Source organism: Carassius gibelio, chromosome A11, assembly GCF_023724105.1.
Source record: "Carassius gibelio isolate Cgi1373 ecotype wild population from Czech Republic chromosome A11, carGib1.2-hapl.c, whole genome shotgun sequence".
Lineage (NCBI taxonomy): Eukaryota > Metazoa > Chordata > Actinopteri > Cypriniformes > Cyprinidae > Carassius > Carassius gibelio.
The window spans coordinates 8645263-8665650 of NC_068381.1; the positions used below are offsets into that span (position 1 = coordinate 8645263).

At 36.5% G+C, this 20388-nt stretch overlaps 1 pseudogene; it reads left to right on the plus strand.

Annotated features, from left to right (window-relative positions):
* The window catches only part of LOC128022820 (rho guanine nucleotide exchange factor 10-like protein), an 83607-nt pseudogene that overhangs the window by 917 nt on the left and 62302 nt on the right, over positions 1-20388 (plus strand).

Sequence of the window (20388 nt, forward strand, 5' to 3'; positions counted from 1 at the left end):
AGTTAAATGGATGTACATCATGCTTTCCAAGTTACAGACATAATTTATATTTTGTACTTGGCATGCTTGCTTTGCTGCTCTTGACATTTTAAGTATAAGTTGGTGAGAAATGATATAATTATGTGTGATGATTTGCCATTGGAGGCATTAGATGATGACCCTTAAAAGCACACTTAAGGCCTGGATTAGACTGTTGGGATTGAATACTGAAATGCATTTCAATAACCAGAATTGCTGTAACATTTTTAAACATAACAATATCATTCCATGAACTGATAACACATTATTATTTCCGACAATGAACCCTTTTCGTGTACTACAGCTCATAGATATTTAAGTTTATTGTTGCAGTTAAATGAAGCTGACATAACAAGCACCACTGGGTTGACAGGCATGATATACTAGCTTTTATATAACATATTATAAACATTAATTTCAGTTTAATTTAATCATACAAAGATAAAATAAATCCTATTGAGTTGGATATTTGATTTCCATTTTCTACGCGAAACACTGTCATACTCGGAACGAAACACAAGTGCTTTTTGTGATACTCACTATGTGGGGCTAATGGAATTTGGACCTCTTCCCGTTCTCTCCTACCATGCACCACCCAATCTTAGGCTTGAGCTGATATTAGTACGAACATACCCTTGAGAGGTCAGCAATAACATGACTCTATTTTTGGGGAATGTTCCAGAGAGCAAGCATCCACAGTTTCTGCTGCACCAGAGAACTTAAATGAAAAGGAAGACCAGACTTGCACTGAGGTGAAGACTGAGATTGAAACTTGGACTATTAAAACAAACGCCGGAACAGAAGATATCAGACACAGCCCAGCAGAAAATGCTGAAGGTAAGAGATGAAACAACAAATGCATCACAGCTGTTTAACTACTTAAAGTAATACTTGAATATATTTAAAAATTAGTGAGACTGTTGACTTAATTTGTTCACAATGGCAATCGTTTCCTCAGTACAAAGCCCCAAAAGTAACATTCGTGTGTGCATTGGTGATGGGAATTCCATCTCTTTTTAGGGAACTGGATCATTTGGTTCAGCTCTTTCAGCTCTCAAACGACTATTAATTTAGTAACTCTTCTGAATTTAGTAGCCTAATGAATTTAGTAATGTTACTATTATGTTTAGTAATGTTCTAGGATTTTATCCATGGGGGGCTGAGACGAATTAGATAAAAAAAATAAAGACTTTTCTATTGCTTGTGAAAACTGTATTATTGTATAAAGTTAACATAAATATCCATTAAAGCTACTTAAGTTACTTAGTTAAGAGCAGTGAGTGATTCTCTATTTTTCTATTGTTTTATTAACATTATTAACATAAGAAATGCACATCGAGTATTTTATTAACTGTTTACGTTCACTTAAGATGTTACTGACCGTTTTTACATTAGTACTCATCAAAACAGCCACTCTGACATAATTGTGTACATATTTGCTCAATACGTGAAAGAGAACTTGATTTGATTGGTGTCTGAGAGATGTCTTGGTTGTTGTGTGTGCGCACACGCACAGAGTTGATATATGACAGTGGTTAGCTACACGTTTAAATAATGTCAGCTTTCTGTTGTTTGACCAGCCTTTAGTTCAGTGTTTTTCCTTGGAATGCAACTCCAGTTTGCTCAATTGGAAACAGAGCTTTTCGTAATTTTAACAAGAAATCGTTCTCGATAAATGATCTTTTAAAAGAAAATCAGTGCTGCACGCAAAATTTTTGTTGGCATGTTTTGATTGATGCTGATTGGAGCACTACAGTTTGAGAATACAGGGTAAAGCCGATCGCATAAGTAGCACAAAAACAGCACAAAACATACAAGATGAAATGATATGACCATATGTCTGTGTGTTTGATTGGATAAACACTGCAGCTTTTGGGAAGCAGCTCTCTGATCATAAAATCCTATAAATAATTCAAGCTAAGAGCAACAGTTTTGTTTTTGATGCTCTGTTCTCTATTTTCTGTCAAGGTAGTGTTTTCAAAAGTTTCATAGCCATCCTCCTTTGCTTTTATATAGTGAACACACCCAAAATAATGCACTCACAGACCTTAAGCCTTTTTATTATTATTATTATTATTATTATTATTATTATTTAATTTAATAAATAAAAACAATTCCCAGGTGAGGCCTCTGCTGAGTCAGAACACCAGACAGCTGGTCCGGAGGTGATCTATGATGATGTACCCTGTGATGATCTGTCTTCCGGAGAAGGTCTGTCATAGATTGTCATTTTAGCATATAATATTCAGATTTCTCCCCTTTGTCATATTTAAAACTTTTGGAAACTATTTACTATACTCTTTTATAATTAATATTTCTACTTACTGAATATATTTTAGACATGTACTTTTTACTCATGAGCAATCTAAACAAAAATTGAAAATTTTCCTGCAACCTTTCGGTCATGCAAACTTCATCAGGCACTGCAATATAGCACATTGTGGGTTCATCTATTTTTGTAAGATTATGCTCTTCAGATTTCCTACGCACCTGCCTGTATGATTTAGTAGATGTTGCAGTGGCATAACTGATTGTGAAAATGGTTTATATCAGTTTTTAATTTTAATGTAGAAATGTAGACAGTGAATAAATATAGTGTAATTTAGAGCAAACTTAATGTTAATTTAATGCTTTGTGTGTCAGCTGACTTGATCTATGAAGACATTCAGAAAGAGGAGGGCTTGCAAGGGCTCAATAATGGCTCGAGCTCAAGTGAGTTCGAAAGCTATGACGATGAGCAGTCCGTTTCTGAGAGGGCTCCAAGTCTCCAAGCCGCAGCAAGGTGCGTGTGTGTGTGTGTGTGTGTGTGTGTGTTAATTCAAGACTCCCCACGACTGCAATAATTACATCCTGACAGGCATCTGATTTATCTTCCCACACATTTCCATATTCTTCATAATGATAAACTACAAATGTTCATAAAAAGATTTAAACCCTCCAAGGTTGCAGGCTGATTGACTGGTACGTGGTTCTATGATTTATTTTAGATGTGGGTTATTGATATACTCTGTGAAGGGTTGCAGTGTGCTTTGCTGCCACTAGAGTGCAGTGTTGGCCAACACTTGCCTAATCGCTACTAATGCCAGGCCTAACTGACTCATTTTCCAACTGCTCTGTATTGCTTCGAATTTAAATTCAGTGTGCACTGTGTTATCTGCCCTTACACGTTCATGAGGTCACACTGGTATGGAAAACACTTTGCCCAGGCAGCAGTCCCTCAGAAACCAATTTCCCATGGCCAGGCTCACCTTTACTTCCACTGGGCTCCATAAGATTCCTTCTGCCAGGCGACTCATGATAAGCAAGAATTAGATTGGTGAGTCTAATACCACAGTGATTTGAGCTCAGTTTAACAGTTATTCCTCCAGCCTTTTTAGTGAATGTATAATTGGAAAGGAATGATTTTCTTTCAAAAACAAGCCTTTAATGGGCTTGTTAAGATTAAAATGAACCCACAAGATGAAAAAGCAACAGTTGACTTCACTACAGTATTGAGTTAGTAGGCTTTGGTCTTTTCAACTGCTTCAAAAACCGTTTAATTATGAAAAATAATTGTAACTGGCATATTTAATGACTGCAATGTCTGTTTTGTTTTTTTTTCTGTGGAAATAGATTTTAAGTATTTATGTTGAACACTACAGTTCAACATTTTGGGGACAGTAAGATATTTTTGCAAAAATAAATTAATGCTTTTATTTAGCAAGGATGCATTTAATTAATCAAATGTAACAGTGTTACAGACTTTTACAAAAGGTATTGTTCTTTTGAATTTTCTATTTAGAATCCTAAAAAATCGCAACTGTTTTCAACATTGATAAGGAATATTTTGTGAACTCACAAATAATAGAATGATTTCGAAAGGATTCAATGATATCATAAGGCGTTGAAGGCAGCATCGATGCATCCTTTGAAAACTAAGCAGATGAGGGCGTATTATTCGACAGCATGTTTCACGAACATTGGATGTGGACGTAATGCCTTCTCACCCCGGTTTAGAGCCTGTGGCTTTGTTTTTATGAAAATGCAGAGGTCCTTGTCTGAGATTTGCATTAGTGAGGGTGCACGTTCTGTCAAAAACGTATCTTCTTCTGTCTATCCCTCTCGGCTTTGACTTAAAAATTAAGCTAAGTGATGATACCCATAGCTCTCTCCTGATGTGCAATGACTGAGAGAACTTTACCCCAGGACCAAACCGAAGCTAGCCATGAAACTGGGGGCAGACGTCAGGTACAACTATGCACAGAGAAGAATGGACTTTAGCAGGGTGAACTAGCTCAGAGCTGTCGATTGGCACAATCACAGTCACCTGGGTACAGGTTTACACTCTTTCTCTTTTTCACTTTTCCCTGCTGATAGGACCATGCTGGTTTATTCTGACCTGTTGTTGCCAACCAGCATAGACATGCTGTCAACCAATCAAACTGAAATGCAGTTAAGAAGCATCCCATGCTTGGGACCAGCATTTAAAGCACTGCATATTTTAATCATTTTCAGAAGTGCAATTTTTTTTTTCATTTGAGTTTTCACTTTCTCTGTGTCTTGCTTTTCTGTCTTTCTTTTTTTCTGTGTTCTAAATATCAGGGTCCATAGAGTGTTTGCTGCTCCCTACAAACAGAGCAGAAGAGATACCTGTAGAAGTTCACTGCACTTGATTTAGTTTGATCATATGAATATCTGAACTTCAAATCATCAAAACAGACAAATAAAACATGCAGATTGTCTGTATATACTGAATAATACAATATTTTGTATTTATGAAGTGCTACTACTTAATATATTTTTTTTATTAAAATATAAAGTAATACAAATTAGCATAATTTACAATAGATACAATATTGCTCAAATGTTTAGAGGGAAGTAGGATGATTAATACTTTATTTTAAGCAAGGATGCATTAAACTGGTGTAAAGTGACAGTAGAGACATTTATATTGTTACAAAATAAATTTGCTTGAATTTCTGTACCATCAAAGTAAGTTTCCTTGTTTACTTCCTCTAAATGAATATATTGATCATTTTTTTATATGCTATACATTCCCTACGATTTGAAATCTCACTTAAATATTGCTATTTGTGGTTCAATTTGCTGAGCACTTATTGTCGATTGGAACGTTCCCTCTGTCTCTTTTTTTTTTTCTCTTGTTGAAAGTCCCTCTATCTTTCTTTTTCTCTGTTGTAAACTAACCTTTCAGACCATTTCAACTATCAATATTCCATAACTAAAATACTCCATTTCGCTTCAGCTTCCCTAATCACTTATTTGATTTGTATGAGGGTGGGTTATGGGCACACGTGTGTGTGTGTGTGTGTGTGTGTGTGTGTGTATAAAGTAAAGAGCTCTCATGTGGTTCAAGCAAGACATTTCCACATGCTCTCTATTAATGACCTGCTTTTGCAGAGATGAACTGCCCCCTCCTTTTTTAAACATAAAAATATCTCTGTTACTTGATGTTCTCTCACATGCTTAGGATCTTGTGGGTTGTGGCCATTGAAACAGACCCTATTGACCCGGAGCATGGCTGTTTATGCTCTAGGTGGGTTGAGATGGTTGACCATTTTCCATAAGGGTTAAACACCTCTGTGTTTATGGAACTCTGGTACTCCAGCTCAGCAGCACATGATTTTCTGGACCCTTTTGCAGGTCCATCAGCTGATGCGGGCAGCACGCACCGGAATGAAAGGTGGCCTGGAGAAGACCAAAATCGCCGTCATGAGGAGAGTTTCATTCCTACATAAAAAGGAGCACTCAGGTAATCGAAGAATGATTTCATTTGAGAATTTATCTTCTTTCAAGCACTCATCCTCACTACTTTTCCTTTGATAGGAAAAAAAAATAAAAATCCCATTCGGGAAAGAGGCAATTATACATTTCTAATACGTTTTCTCTCAGAAGGAAAGGGCTGCTCATTAAATTAAGCTAGACCTCTTTATAGATAGCAGATGATCTGCCTGTCACAGAGTCAAAAACTATAGAAAAAGGCTGATGGAGTCCAGTACCGCTTTCTTGTATTCCCCTTTTTAAAAAATGGACTCCTGGAGGTCAGACGCTGAAAAAAAGATTTGAGAAGCAGAAAAGCATTATTAATCAGATTGGTTTTTTTTTTTTAAAGATAGGGGAGAAGAGCTGATGAGGGCATTTGATGCACAGGAAAATTGTCTGAAATTGTTCCCCATAATAACTGAACAACAGGGTAGGATTAACATTTGGAAATGGAGACTGGTGCGATGCCTATTGAAACTGCGCTCTAAATGATGATAAATACCACACTGCGTATAGTGCTAAACATTTTGATTTGGATATTCTGTTATTTATTTTATTATTTCTAGACCCTGCAAAAACTTGTGTGTAGATTTTAAGCCTTTGGCAAAATTGTATGTCGGATGGTTTTCCTTTGTAGCCTTGTGGATTTAAAAATAATTTTTTTCTTTTCATAAAACATCTGTGCCATTGTAACCATAATGCAAACCCTAATGCATTTTTGTTTTATTCTAACACTACTGACAACATTTCTCCCAAATTCCAAATAAACATTGTCTTTTAGAAAATGGCAATTTATCAAAACAAAAAAAGATGCTGTGTTTTCTGACCTCAAATGATGCAAAGAAAACAAGTTCATATTCATTTTTAAACGACAGAATACTAATATTTTAACTCTGGAAGAGTTCAGAAATCAATATTTGGTGGAATGACCCTGATTTTTCAATCACAGCTTCCATGTGTCTTGGCATGCTCTCCACCAGTCTTTCACATTACTGTTGGGTGACTTTGTTACTCCTGGTGCAAAAATTTTTGATTTGTTTGATGCCATGTGTCCATCTTCTTCTTGATCACATTCCAGTGGTTTTTCAATTTTCAATGGGGTTTAGGTTTGGAGATTGTGCTGGCCTTGATATGTTCTGGTGGTCCCTGCATCCACACCTTGATTGACCTGACCGTGATCGAGCTGGGGAACATTGTCAGCGCAGAAGGAAGCAAGTTTGCTTCCAGTACAACCTTGTATGTGGCTTGATTCTCCTATTGATTCGATCCTCCATCAGATTTCATAGTGGGTGCGAGACACTGTGGCTCATGCCTCTCCTCTTTCAAAAAAACTCAGTCCTTTTGATACTTCAAAATAAATTCAAAAGAGTAGTTAATATCGTTCACACCTTCCATTTGTCTGGAAATGCTTGTTATATGCAAATTGAATCATTAGTCAAAATGTCACTATTTCTGTCTTGAAATGGTTAAATCATTCTTATGATTACAAAACAAAACTATTGGAAGGGTTACAAATAATGTCAAGACTCTTTCAAATATGAAAAAAGCCTGCTATTCAAAACAAAAGATAACACTATAAGTTTTCTTTAATACTGAATTTGCCTTGACATTCACATTCCTTTAAATGGAAGCATGCAGGTCTGCTGGATTTCGTAGTGTGGAGTTTCATTACACATAATTCTGATCTCAGCTAGCAGTGGAGTGAAAAGCATTTGTTATCACACTCCTTTGAAGGCACAGGCTCCGTCTAAAATTTAATCACAGATCAATGACAGCTTTACGCTCTATGAAATCTAGTCATTCAGGATCTGTCTCCAAGCTTTGTTGTCAAATCAAAGCTCTGTCGGGTATACTTTAAAATTCCTGCTCTCTTTATAGCGTGCTAGACATGGTCTAGGGTGTTAAGATCAGGTATAAAGTGGCCTTAAAGCATGGGAATGGGGGGCTGTGTAATTAAGTTCAGTGCTTAAGTAGTGCCGTTGTGGGCAGATGCATCTTTAGAAAAAGATATAGTCCCATTGCCTTATCCTTTGTCTTATTTTCTTTTCGTCGATAATTCATTAGTGCTGGAGACTACAGGGTACGAAAGCAGCCATGAAAAATCTATTGTGTCCACAGTCTAACCAGCAAAGTATCTTTGCCTTTAAAGATTAGCTCTAGTAGTTTATCTATGAACATCACTAGCTTGTTTTGCAATTTAAACAAATATTTTGCTGTGCACAATTTGACCACAGCAAAACAGTCAAAGCCAATATCGGAGGGAGAATTATGTTTTATATATATATATACAGTACAGACCAAAAGTTTGGACACACCTTCTCATTCAAAGAGTTTTCTTTATTTTCATGACAATGAAGAAGAAAAAAAAACAAAAAAACAAAAACAAAAACAAAAACAAAAAAAAAAATATATATATAGTGCTTCTGTAGCTCAATTGGTAGAGCATTGCACTAAGTTGGGGGTTCGATTCCCCAGGAACACATGGATAAAAGCATCTGCTAAATGCATAAATGTATTTATTTATTTATTTTTAAAGTTAGAATTAACATAAAAAAATGAATAGTTCATCCAAATTTTTTGTTTTTGCAAATTGTTTTAACATGTGTTTGTTTTTACTGTGCTTACTGTATTTTTGATCAAATAAATTCCATTTTGTTGAGCATAAGATTTTTTATCAAAAACATAAAAAAAATCTTCATGATTACAAGCTGTTGACCAGTAGTGAATAAATTTAAAAAGACTGAATAAATCTGACATCCTAATTTATACAAAATAACAAAACTAACTGAATCAGGAAACGCTAAAATAGGTGATGTATGTATCTCCTTTTGTCCATGCATATGCATTATTCCAAAGACGTATTCATATATGTAAATTGCACACTTTGTATTTATATTAAAATTAATGAAATGGATGATGCATATTGAGAATTTTTTTTCACCTTGATGTTAAGATTAATTCAGCACATTTTTTTTATCTGACTCCCTTGTCAAGGTGAGCTGTAAATGAATTATTACTCATGTATAAATATAAAAATATTTCAGTAATAGCATGCATAAAAAAATAAATAAAAAAAAAATCCTCCATCTTCCATGGTCCTTTAGGAATACCAGCGACCTCTGATGAAGGATCCTCAGTGTCAGGAAAATCAGGCCCATTTTTTTCCGTCTGCGGGAGATCATGCAATGCCACTCCATGTTCCAGACTGCCCTGGGATCTCGGGTGGTCGAATGGGACTCTTGTGAAAAGATTGGGGACCTGTTTGTAGCTTCAGTGAGTAGGAAAATTCTTGAAAATGACTTGGAAGCTTTTTCAGGTGTTAACAGCGCTCTGCTCCAGTTTACTTTAAAAGCATAGACAATTACTGTGAGTGAGGATGGCTGTCTTTTACCAAAGTAAGCATGTTGTTATCATTGGGCTGCAGGGCGTGTAATGGACTAATGAATGAGATGTCTGGAGTGACCCTTCTCATAGGGAGCATCCATAAACTGTTCTCATTATTCTTCTGTTTAAAGAGAGTGTTTGGCCTGTCCGACCTGTTCTATTCCATAGCACTATTGGTCTTTATAAAGTCCCTCGAGCACACTAGTACCATAGAGAGAACACCTACAGCTGAAGTTGCACTGCTGTGCATTGGAAAGCAGAAAATAGACCCAATACCAACATAGCACACATCATATTATACCGGTTTAAACAGTTTTTCTGTTAGAGTGCATATGAACACATTCTGGGGAAAATTTGCCATGGTTGAACTGTAGACGAAAAAAGCATAAATTATTTGCATGCATTGTTTCCTGTTGTTTTAAGCACCAGATTGATTATGGAAATCTGATACCTAAATTGGCTTTTTAAAATGGTGAACTTGTGTTCATCTACACTCTGCCTATGGATATTTGCTTGGTTATGACGTTCTTGTCTACTATTGGGTTATTTTGCTATAATCAAAATGTATACAAACATCTGTTATTAATAAAATGGTTTGATATAAGTAAATGCAGTGCTCGCATGTAATATAAAGCATCACCTAGCTGTAATCTTGTGACTAAAGGCATGAAAATATTACAATCTTCTCAGAAACCATATGTACAAATGAGAAAGTGATTGTATAATTTCATATAAATTAGCGACTTATTCGTAAAAATGTAAAATAGTTATGAGCTGCGAATTATTAGCAGTTCATAGGACAATCCTGATAGATTTTGCACTGAAATAATGAATGCTCTAAAGTGCTGCAACTGTTTCGTAAATTTGCCCTGTATGTGTACTTGCTGATAAAAACATATTTTTGTGCGTGTATCATTTCCTGCCATACTCGGTGGTCCCGAAGTGGAGGTACAGTTTGACAGAGGTCAACGTCTATTTGTGGCTTGTTAATGTTCTCTCCATGTTCTGCGTGCACTGCTGCTGTCAGCAGGTCTATTCAGCTTCAATCAAAGCAGAGGGAATGGATGGCTGCCATTTTGCCTATTCTTTAAAACACCCAGCAGTAATGGACTGTCAACGATGTTTAGGTCCTTGGGATGGCAAACAGTGGTGCTGCGCTGCATAAATACAGCACTAAAATTACTGTTTACTTCCATCTCTTTGCCCTGTAATCGCCTTTAGAGTGTCCTGCCCCCCACAACAGCAAAATTCAAGAGCAGTCTCAGCTCTGAAGGAGAAAACTGTACATGTTAACAGATATATTAAACAAAGCAGAAAATGAAAATAACGCCAAATTAAATGTGATGTCTCGAAGCATTATTTTTCTGTATTCCTCTTCCATGGTGCTGGAAGTATATAGTGATTACATCAATAACTTCACCAATGCCATGGCCCTAATTAAGAAAGCCTGCATGTCTAAACCAGCATTTCTGGAGTTTCTCAAGGTAAGAGCATATATTTGCTGTCAATAACCTCTTGAAGAAACACGTTTCACCCTAAATCACCTCTTTCTGCTGCTGTGAAAAAAAAAAAACCTTCTCTTTTGATTTTAGAAAATGTGTATTTAATATACAGTAATTGTAAGTAATTGTAAGTGTATTAATTAAATTATAGTAAAAAAGTGTGTGTATATATATATATATATATATATATATATATATATATATATATATATATATATACATACACACACACAATGCAGTGCTGATTTTCAAGTAATTTTACATTCTTTCAATGATTTTTGGATGTTTTAACTGAAAGATGAGCCAGAAAGACTAATTAAAAACAAAAGAATTCATTGGACATTCATTTTAATAGCTCTGAGCTTAGTCGAAGAGCGAGAAGATCTTTCACTTGTAGCAATTCAGACAAGCCCTTGATATCATGATTTGCTGAATAGTTATGTGTTGGTTTAATTTTTATTTTATCAAAATATTTTACCCTGTAAAGGTGAGACTGGGGTTATCATTTCTTTAAAGTTGCATAAAGCGCTAAATAAGTGTGTAGTGTAATCATGGCAACACATTTTGACGGTGACTTGAATCTTTAACATCTTTAACTTCACAAATGCATAGTTGACCATAGTCTTATATCCTTGCTTTGAAACCTGCTGGAGGGCTCTTAAGTACACCTACTATCTGACACTGCGCAGTCTAATTATTGCCAGAGTCTGCTGGCAGGCATAAAAGAATCAATAGTGTAATGCTAACCTCCACCCACCTCTCAGACTCCCTTGAGTGTCAAGATTCTTCTGCTCTGAATGTGGGAATGACTCGGTCTACCCTTTTCTTTTCCTTTGCAATTCTCTCAATATGTGGTTGCATCTCTTTACATTGACAGAAGAAGCAAGCATCCAGCGTTGACCGCATTACTCTCTATGGTCTGATGGTGAAGCCTATTCAGCATTTTCCTCAATTTATACTCCTCCTGCAGGTCAGTATTTATCCATAAACTGTTAACACAGTGCTGGAGGGGTCACGCTCCTTTAAATAACTAGAAATTAGTTTCCAAGCAAGTTTATTAGAAACTTAATGACTAGCTAAGACCATGCCAGGTCTTGTCGCAGGTTATTGGCTCACAAGTTTGCTCTTCCCTTGGCTCATGGCCATGATACAGACTCGGGTGTTTATCAAGACTCCAAGATCAGATTTTTATACAGAGAACTTGAATAAACCAAAAACAACAAGCACATTGCTTGAATAAATATGAGGCAGTTCACCCCGAGACTTTCCTTCTTCTGTGAAACCCAAAAGAAAAAAAGGTAAAGAATATGTTTGTCACTATTTTCCTTGGTGCACTGGGACCAAATTTGTTCATGTTGTGTGTGTGTGTGTGTGTGTGTTTGTCTGTTTGTTCACTACTCACTGCTGTGTTTGTGCACTTGGATGGGATAAATGTAGAGCACACATCACTTTTTTCACGTTCATAAGTCCCCATTCGCTTTCATTGAATAAGAAATGAATGGTTAGTACATTATTCTAGATTTCTCCTTTTGTGGCCTGAAGTCAAATGGGTTTAGAACTATATAAAATAAATTGTCATCTTTGGATGAACTGTCTGTTTAAATAAATCAACATTTCAAATGTCCATTCTGTCACACAATCAAGTCACATGCCAGAATGACAGAGCATTATCAAAAACGTACTTTAGAAATATCACATTGACATCTTTAGCCAGTGGGTCTCAGATGACAGTGAAATGTCATGAGTTCACCAAATTTAAATTGTCAAGCTGTTTGTACCATTGCCTTGCACTCGGGTTCTCGGGTCCTTCCTTCACTTTTGTTCATTTATATGGACGAGGAACTAGCAAAGAATTCAACACTGTACTTTCTCATGCGGTAAGAGTGCCGTGGCACTTAATTTCATACCTCATTAGGCATCGATTACCCATGAATTTTGATAGATAAGATATGAATGTGAATAATAATTAGTTTTTTTCAATGCTCTGACTTGAGAGTAGCCTTTGTTTAATTGCACATTAAACCGAATAATAACTGATCACAGTCTTTAACTTTATTTAGACCTTTATCTGCTTCCTCCTTTTTAGTGGCCTAAATCAACCACAAACTGTCACCTCTTATTAAAACATAAAAAGAAGCAGATTAATTAAACATAAAAATTAGGCAGAATAAGCCAGGGGTGTCCAATCCAGCTCCTGGAGGGCCACTGTCCTAATTAAACACACCTGAACCAGCTAATCCGGGTCTAAGTCAAGTTGGAGCTATACTCTGCAGGACAGTGAACCCTCCAGAACAGAGTTTGCATACCTCTGGCCTAGTAAGTTGTTCTTTTCCAAAATAAACGGCATAAAAGTGTAATGAAAGAGCACATTTTTGTGCTGTAATTTTAATTATTGTTTACTGTTAATCGTCTGTTTTGTCACAGCTCTCATTTTTTAAAATGGATACTGAATGAAAATTAAAATAGTGCTTTACAATAAAAAACAAACAAACAACAACAAAACAGTGCTTAACCATACTTAATGGGTCTGGGTTCTAATCCACCCTTACAGTTTTATTTTATTTTTTTCTCATTAAAGCCAAATGTGTTCATCAGTGATTGTATATCAAGAGCAGGGACTGTGCTACATAGGAGGAAAAAAATCGGAATTGGGTCACTTGAACCATGCAGTTTAAATGCAGTCTAAATGAAGCATACAGACTTCTATTGGCAATCAACTATCTGTGCCTCTTAATCGACAAAACCGGTCATTTGATTGAACTCTTGTTATAGTCCGTCACAATGGCTAAGGTCCAGGCATTACTGGCATTATTTCCATGAACTTCCTTCCCTTTAACTCTTTCTTTTACTTGGTGTCTTTCTTTTATCCTCACTCTCTTATTGCTGTTTGACTTGTTCTCTCTCTCTCTGTCTATAGGACGTGCTGAAGAACACTCCCACTGGCCATGTGGACAGGTTGCCCTTGGAACTGGCTCTGACTGAATCGGAGACCCTTGCTGAGAAACTCAATGAGCAGAAAAGGGAGGCTGATCAGGTCACTGAGACGCAGCAACTGGCTCGCTGTGTCAGTGACCGCTCTCTCAGCAAGGTGAGAACACATAAAACATACGTGCACACAGTTACTAAGCTGTGACAGCAGGATGCTGTTGCCTTGATGGAATCACAACAATGTCATTCCTAATCACAAAACCAGTGCATGGTATCATTCTGACTTCCCATTTTTGCAGTTACTTTACACCAAACTACACTTTACAATAACGGTGAAAAGTCTTTTTTTTTTTTTTTTTTTTAATTAATACTTTCATTCAGCAAGGATGCATTAAATTGATCAAAGGTGACATCATAGAAAATAAAGACACAAAGAAATGCTGATATTTATATTCATCGAATAATTCTGAAAAAAAAGTATAATGGTTTCCACAAAAATATGAAGCAGCACAACTGTTTTCATGTTTGTTTGTTTTTTTTGTTTTTAACACAAGTATTAACTCCAAACTTTGGAACACTAATGTATATGTGAAAAGTTGTGTGTATAAAGCTAAATCTGTATTAGACAAATTTTGTGAAACATAAAATATTTTTTTCATTTCAGTGCAAAATTTTCCAGGTTTACTAATGGCCAATTTACTGCATTACCACAATTAAAGGAGTATTTCACTATCAGAATGAAAATTCTGTCATCAATCACATTTACATTCCATAACATTCCATAGTAGAGAAAGAAAAAGAAAACTATTGTGCCCATCAACTGTTTGGATATAGCATTTTTCAAAGAAGGTCCAATAATTCCCATTTTTGTGCAGCTACGAGAGCCTGTTGGGATTTTCTGTCCACTTGAATGTCAGAATGTGACATGATTAATGATGCAGAACAACCAGGCATTTTTTGGGCATAATAATCCATTGACGTTGCACAGTATGCCTTGACTTTTAAACTCATTCTCACCGGGGTCACGAACCGTAAAGGCAATTGTACGCCTGGCTTAACTAATAATCTAAGAAATGCAATTCTATGCAATTTAATAATGTTTCAATGCTCACACTCAACTTGCTATATGCTCACAAGGCCACTGTAGGTCTGACAAACAGCCTTTAAACATCCTGTCAAGTATCTGGACATTACAGTTGACCCTTGAAATGACCAACCCATCTCCCGTTATCCCTGGCCTGCATTTTTTTTCATGGCATCATCAGCGAGCAATGATGGCAGGAGTGTTTCTATTCCATTACCATGCTCATATCACAGGCCAGCTGCTGCAAATCCAAACAAATGCATTTCTGAATAGGATGAATTAGAGTAAATGAGACACTTAATTGAAAAGTCCAAGTTGCTTTCAGTATCTCTTGTTTTGGTTTGCTTTTGCTCTCTCTCTTTATCCCTCTATATCGCTCTGTGTCTCGCATTCCACCACTGCAGTCATCTCTCTCTCTCTCTCTCTCTCTCTCTCTATCTTTCTCTCTGAATTTCACACCCTTCTTTAATCTGCATCTCTCTCACTTTCTCTTTATTCTGGTTTTGTACTCTTTTGCTTTAGGTCTGCTGCAAAACTACCTGCATAGGCAGCATTTTACATATAAGGCATTATACAGCAGAGATGCACTCTCAAAATGAAGAGCGTTCAAATGTGTTTTTTTAGTGTGTTTGTTTAAACGCAACAAAAATTAAAGTTACATAATATTTGTGTGTACTGTATTTATTTTTATGTATGTATAAATGCACATGTATTTTTGTAAGAAATTGTTTTTATTTATTTATTTGCCCCCTTCCTAATTATGAGTAAGCCTGTGAAAATAAATCTTTATTAATATTTTATTATTTGACCTTTCTTTCAAAATCATAATTCAAACCTTTCATTGAATTAAAACAAATGAAAATGAGAAAATACACAACCCTAAAAATGAACCCTAAAAACATATATATATTTTATAATCATGTTAGTTTCAGTTACCAGTTATAGGAAGTTTGGCAGCCAGGCAGCTTTTCTCCAGTGGTTTGTTTGATTTTATTTAGATTTTTTTTTTTTTTTTTTTTTTTTAGTCCACAGTGGAGAGTGTTGTGAAAGCGGTGGGAGAGATGGGGAGGTTTTGAACCTGTATCCCTGTGTGCACAACCACTCTTACTGTACAGTATGTGTTGTGAGCATATGTGTTGTGCTCTACCCACTGAGCAGTGGCTTCAATCTTACCATTTATTTTCAGGGATTTCAGCTGCATTCCAATGTGTAATAGTCAGTTCCATTACCCCATACACACGCAATGAAATATTCATCGTCTGTCTCAGACTATCTGAGTTAGTAGGCCAGCAGATATAGTATTCTGCACAGGCTCAGACTGCAGCGTCTCCCTGTCGCTCTTCAGCAAGCACATCACATACACCTCTGATGCTCTCTCTCTCTCTCTCTCTCTCTCTCTCTCTCTCTCTCTCTCTCTCTCTCTCTCTCATACACACACACACACACACACACACACACACACATTCATCCAAACTTACAAACCATTTCAGTCACACTCTCAAGTCCCTGAAAATGATATCTGGCCTTCCCCCACAACATTCTGTTTTCCTTTTCAGCCTTTGGGGGGCGCTCTTACAATAAAAACAAAGAGCCTGGAGCATGCCTTCTGACTGACTGAAGGTCTAATTTTTCAATGCATTTCAACAAAGGCCAAGCAGTGTTGCCAATTCCCTCTGGATCCGGCGACTCATTTTGTGTGATGCGGGCTACAGAAGCAGATGCATTATTTATAAAACTACTCTCCTGACTGATCAAACACCAGCACACAATATTTATTTGAGCCTCTGGACATTGGATTCCGCCGCTGTGATGCTGCTTGTGTATTATTGCTGATAGAATGAGGATGAACTCTGTGAATGTCTCCCAACACAATACAAATGGTATGTTTTTCCCTGTTATGCATTCTGGATAAAATTAGAATGACTGACTATACAGTGCATAAATGAATGAGTGTAGTAGGCTTGATGGTTATAAAATGATCTATTTATATAATTAAAAAGCCACTAGGAACGCTCCTTTTTTATAGTGCACATCTAAATTGATATAGTTGGTTGGTTTTTCAATCCAATTTGAAAGGAGTATCTTTAAGATGGGTTTTATATCCACAACCTTTCTGCTACAAATGTCCCACTGTGTTTCCAATCTTCTGTGCTGCCTGTCTATGAACCTTTAAGTGTCTTATATGACACGCCGTGGCTTCTAAGTAAGTGTGTAGCCACGTAATTGGTCCCCCTCTATTTTGTAAGACTTGCGTGTAATCCATGTCTCCTCTTTTCTTCAGCTGCTGAACTCCGAGCAGAGCTCTTTGATCCCTTGCGAGACGCTGATTGAGACCGTGTATGGCGAACGAGCACAGGTCCTCAAGTCTAAGGAGCGAAAAGTCTTTCTCTTCGGTGACATGCTCATCTGTGCCAACATCAATGTTAAGTACGTGTCCCGGACAAGGTCGATTGACTTCCCTTTTTTCCCTCCACCTCTAAGGCCACGCTGACGGATTGACTCTCATCAGCCGATCTAAATACAGACTCCTGAAGCATTACAGTGATGTTTCCCAATATGCCGTAGTCACTGTGAGGAGGATAGCGGCTAATGGCTAAAGCACAGGACAGAATTGAGCAGAGTCAAATGGGCTTTCATTATCTGGGTACAAATAGCAGGGTGTTTAGCTATTATCCTCATAGATCACAGGCATAAAAGCGCTCCACTGTTCCACTCAAATAGATTATCTATAACAGCACCTCTGATCACATCTCAGAAGTGCAAAAGGTACTGTAAACAGCTTAGTGAAAAAGCTCGCACTGATGCTGAATCACAAAGCTTTTGTGCTAGTCCTTCTACTGCAGCCTGGTACGTCTCTGTTCTTCTAAAGTGCGACTCGACATCCCCATTTAGAAGATCATAACAAGGTGATCGCGATGTTGATCTCGCATTAAAAGAATACACGAATAATAACAAATCCTCCGACATGGTGGAGGTCCAGCCCTCCACAATGCTCTCACAGCTGATCTGTAAAAAATCGAACCAGATTTGGGGAAATTTACCTCACTACTTGCTCACCAATGGATAATTTGCAGTGAAAGGGTGCCTTCAGAAATGAGAGATAAAAACATCAGAATAATCTGCAAGTAATTCACTTGATTCTAGTTCATCATTTAACGTCTTGTGAAGCAGAAATCTTGTTTGTAATAAACAAAGCAATGATTAAGACTTTTTAACTTAAAACCGTTGCTTCCAGTTAAAACCTTCCAATATTGCTTTTTACAGCTCTCAGCAAATTTTCATTTTTGGGTGAACTATTCCTTTAACAAGACTTGTCTGATACCCAAAATCAGTAAACAAAGCTCTACTTTGTTTGGTACCTAAAACTGTATTAACAGTCTTCTGTCAGCTGAAGAAATTGATGGAGGAAGCCAGTGAAGAGCAGAAAGAAAGAGAAAGTGATGATTATATAAAATAAGCAGGGTTTATTGAATTATCTTCAGTATGTTTTGATGTTCTGACTTCAACCCTACTTTAATTGGACGTCTTCCAGTCTGGATTTCATCCTGTACTTCATCTGACCACTACAAATCCAACTATTGTTATTCTAATAAACACAATGGAAAACTACTGCTAATGGAGACATTACCTTCTGAAAATAAAAAAAATAAATAAATCCCTTGAAACCATAGTATTATAATATTGAACAACAAGAGCAATACAAATAAGTAATAATAAAAAAATGTTTATATGATTAAATTATATAATATGAAATTATTATAAATAATAAAAAAAACTAAGAAAATAAAACGGCACAAGTTTTAAGCAACACACACGTTGCTGCTGAGATTCTTTAGATACTTCCTATTTAAAATGAAGAATATTGGAATGTTTTACTCCGTATGATTCAGTGTGTTAACATTTCTTTGAAATTATTTTGCATATTTGAATTTCACTAGCAATTTCTGAGTCAAAGTTGATTCAAAGTAAATCATTCACCATTTTTATAGTGTTGTCAGTAAGATTCCTTCTTTTAACCATTTTTACACCTTCCTCTTGTCGCCACCAGGGGTCCCCCTGACATCAGCAGTCTGGTTCCAGTAGGAGCGCCCCCTTGCAGCGGGTCCAGGTAGTTGAAGTGGGTCAGGAGGACGCCCAGACTAAGGACACTCTTTATCACCTTGGAGGCGTCAATCGTCCAGGTGGCACGTCAAGATCGGGTAATGGCAACACTGTTGGTGCTGCTACTTTCTAAACAATCAGATAACATGCAGCCTTGATGTGAGTCTCTTAGACATTTTGAATTAATTGACAATTTCTTGTGAGCAATGCACCTTTTTATGGCTTCTGCAGATGAGTGTATCTCAGGCGAGGTAGATAAGAACAACACAGGCACAGTATAAGCAATCTTATTTCACTGTCTGATAGACCACAAACATATTCAGCGTGCTGTCATCAGTTTTTGCGCATTATTTCCACCTCCACTCCGAATCAGAGAGAGCAAGTTCAGGAGATTGGAATCGGGGCTGAACACTCTTACAAAACATTATTGTGTTTTGTATTGGAAGACGAGGAGGAGGAAAAGAGCAATTGTGGGGCACGAAGATAAATATGCTGACAGAGCACCAGGTACAAAGTGTTATCAGGATGTACAGGTTCTGGCTGTTTAAGCCTTTTACTTTCCATGCTGAAATATTAATGGTATTGCCTGTGGAACACCCATGTTGGATTGTGCACACAGGGGAGCCAGGAAATTAGATGACAGAAGATGTTTAATGCTGGGGCCTAGCAGACAGCTCGCGGGCAGGAGTCTTTAGAAGACCTCTTGTTGCCCCTATACCTTATTTCTCTTGGAGATCATTATAAAACAGCATTCTGTCCAATTTATCTGCTTTAGTTCTTTTCATGCTGTTCTATAACTCAGCAGTTGCCTCATATCTACTTCATATTTCTCATCCCTCAATTTAATTTAAAGTGCTGTCATGATTATTACACACACACACACATATATATTAACAGACTATATTTTTATGTACAGTATATTACCAAAAAAAATAAAAATTTTTTTTTAAAGAACTTTAGCACTTTTATTCAGCAGATGCATAATTATAGATACACGTATAATATTAAGTTTTCTGAATTAAGTAAATTCTGTTCTTTTGAACCTTACATTTATCAAACAAATTCAATGAATCAAAAACAGTAACACTGCTTACACAAAAATATTAAGCAGCACAACTGATTTCAGAGTTTATAATAATAAGAAATGTTTCTTGAGCTCCAAATTGGGTTATTAGAATGGTTTTTGAAGAGATGGATATATGACACTGAAGGCTGGAGTAATGCCTGCAAAAAAAAAAAAATCAGCTTTAGCATCACAGGACTCATTTTGAAATGTATTAAAATGGAAATTAGCTATTTTAATATTAATGGTCATAATATTAGTAATATTAGTCTTTTTATTGTATTTTTGATCAAATAAATGCAGCCTTGGCGAGACTTTCAAAAATATGCAAAAATCATACTGATCCCCAAATATTATTTATTTTATTTACTTTGATTTAAAAAGTAGGCTACTACAAATAATAATATCAGTGTAAAAAAAAAAAAACAATTACAGTTATGTAGAAAATATAGACCCATAGTGTGCCGCAGAAGCTTCTTTTCAAAACTTTTTTAATATTTCGACTGGTCACGGAGCCTGTATTCAGAGAGGATCAGTTTCAGTATCTT